Source organism: Sinocyclocheilus rhinocerous, unplaced genomic scaffold, assembly GCF_001515625.1.
Source record: "Sinocyclocheilus rhinocerous isolate Xijiao unplaced genomic scaffold, SAMN03320098_v1.1 scaffold368, whole genome shotgun sequence".
NCBI lineage: Eukaryota > Metazoa > Chordata > Actinopteri > Cypriniformes > Cyprinidae > Sinocyclocheilus > Sinocyclocheilus rhinocerous.
In genome coordinates this window covers 1,317,233-1,319,282 of record NW_015664681.1, presented here as the reverse complement: position 1 = coordinate 1,319,282, position 2,050 = coordinate 1,317,233, and the positions used below count along the sequence as shown (strand labels likewise).

The 2,050-nt window shown below is 42.2% G+C and overlaps 2 protein-coding genes across 2 annotated transcripts in view; one reads left to right on the top strand and one right to left on the bottom strand.

The window, feature by feature from the left end:
• LOC107730223 (protein regulator of cytokinesis 1-like) overlaps positions 1–2,050 on the top strand; it is an 8,863-nt gene that overhangs the window by 3,109 nt on the left and 3,704 nt on the right. The window lies entirely within an intron of this gene.
• Positions 1–2,050, bottom strand: part of LOC107730237 (guanosine-3',5'-bis(diphosphate) 3'-pyrophosphohydrolase MESH1-like) — a 16,387-nt gene that overhangs the window by 13,478 nt on the left and 859 nt on the right. The window lies entirely within an intron of this gene.

Below are 2,050 nucleotides of genomic sequence, written 5' to 3'. Positions count from 1 at the left end.
GGAGGGCGTTTCTGAAGCTTGGTGCTGACGCGACCGTCATAGTGACAACAGCCAATCACATTAGTTTTCTGGTGTTGCATGAACGCGATTGGCTAGCGTCTGCACCAGAGCAGTTGCATAAGGCGATCTGATTGGCTGACGCCTGCATTGGCGCTTGAAAAGTTCACACGGGGCGTCGGCGTCAACGCCTCTCGTTTACTTTGAATGGAGTGACGTCAAACATTGCCGATCGTGGGTCCGTCGTGTCGCATTGGGTCCGTTGCTCGTGGCAGAAGTTGAGAACTTTTCAACTTTTCAAGCACCAACGCAGGTGTCAGCCAATCAGATCGCCTTATGCAAATACCCTGGTGCAGACGCTAGCCAATCGCATTCATAGAGGCCGTTCTCGTACTGTATAATGACAGCAGACCCTTCTCAGCCGTTCCAGCAACGGACGCAACCCGGAAAACTATCGGCATGGATTTTTGCCAATAACCAAACATCGGTCTAATTGGTCCGACCTCTAATTAGGGCTGTCAAAAAAAAAATCGAATTTCGAATATTTGTCGAATTTAAAATAAAAATCTACGTTCGAATGCAAAACCGTTGCATTCGAATTTTAGGTGTGCATTAAGGTGGCTGCCTTATCAGTGACGCACGAGATGCGATGACGATGTAAGTGTCATTACATTATAATGTTGTAGCGAATCAGCTCAAAGGGGAAATATGAATAATTAATCATAACTAGTTATAATTAATTATAAATATTTAGATCCGCTGTAAGCATTCATTTGACCTCTCAGTGTCAACTGTCTGTTAATTCTAAGAACGTTAATTTCCTGGTTAAGGAAAATAACTTTCTTACTGTACAATACTACACAGAGCATGTAGCATAAATCTGCATGATTAGGGACTCCAGCTATGAGCAAACAATGAACAACGTCAAGTGTGATACAAGTAAGACTTTATTAACTACATAAACACTTAAACTAATCTAACATATACACACACACACGCATACAGTTGGTATAGGAAAAGGGTTAAAGCTTAAGCAGTAAAGAGGAGAGAAATAAGGAATGAAGTTATGGAACCATTTGCATATTCAGCAGATCTACCGCCTGAAGGAAACATCAGATTCTTAGTTCAAACACACCTTTGTAAAAAGGCGCAAATGATACTTAATGTATCAATTAATAAGACTAAGTTGATACTTGCACGTCTCGTCTGTCTGAAAGAGAGGTTTGATCCAATCTGAAGGTTCAAGTTGATCTTTGCTGAAGTTGGTTGATGAAAAAGAACCAGTTTGAGTCAGAGAATCCCGGTGAATGGAAAGTCAAAGCCGAAGCCTGGCGCAAACTTAGGGTGTCCTTAGGAGCGTTCTAGCTCACATCCTCATCTTCTCAGAATCGAACAGAACCGCAGACTGAAGGCGGGTCACTGATGTGAGGCCTTTAAGGTCTGAGAAGATTCACGCCTCTCAAGATGGGCTTGTCCAATGAGAAAGGCCGGAATCCCAAGTGGGAGTATGGAAATACTGGGGAGTTTATGACCCTTTGTGTGGAAGCATGGTAATTTGCATATGGAACTTGAATCGAAATTACTAAAGATTCTCAGGACACTAATATATTGCCTATGTACCAACATATAATATACACGCTCGTTTAGATCATCAGAAGGCGAATTCATAGATACTAAACATGGTAGGATTACATATAGGTAAGATGACAGGAACGAGTGGTTTTAAGCACAAGATTCGAATTTAGTTTTTCAGCCATTTTGACAGCCCTATTGTACATCACCTTCAGCATTATAATTATTTCACCCGCGCCGGACAGAGACTGAGACGATGGCCAAACCTCTCACAGCAGGCGCGTCATCAGCTTGAGATTGGCCTTTTTAGAGATTGCCGATCAAACATCCCAACGCGATTATCGTCTGATAGTGATCGGTAGCCGATCAATCGGAGCACCCCTACTATATACTGTATTCTATATACAGTACCAGTCAAAAGTTTGGACACACGAATGGGAAGTGTGTCCAAACTTTTGACTATACTGTACTATAATATAGC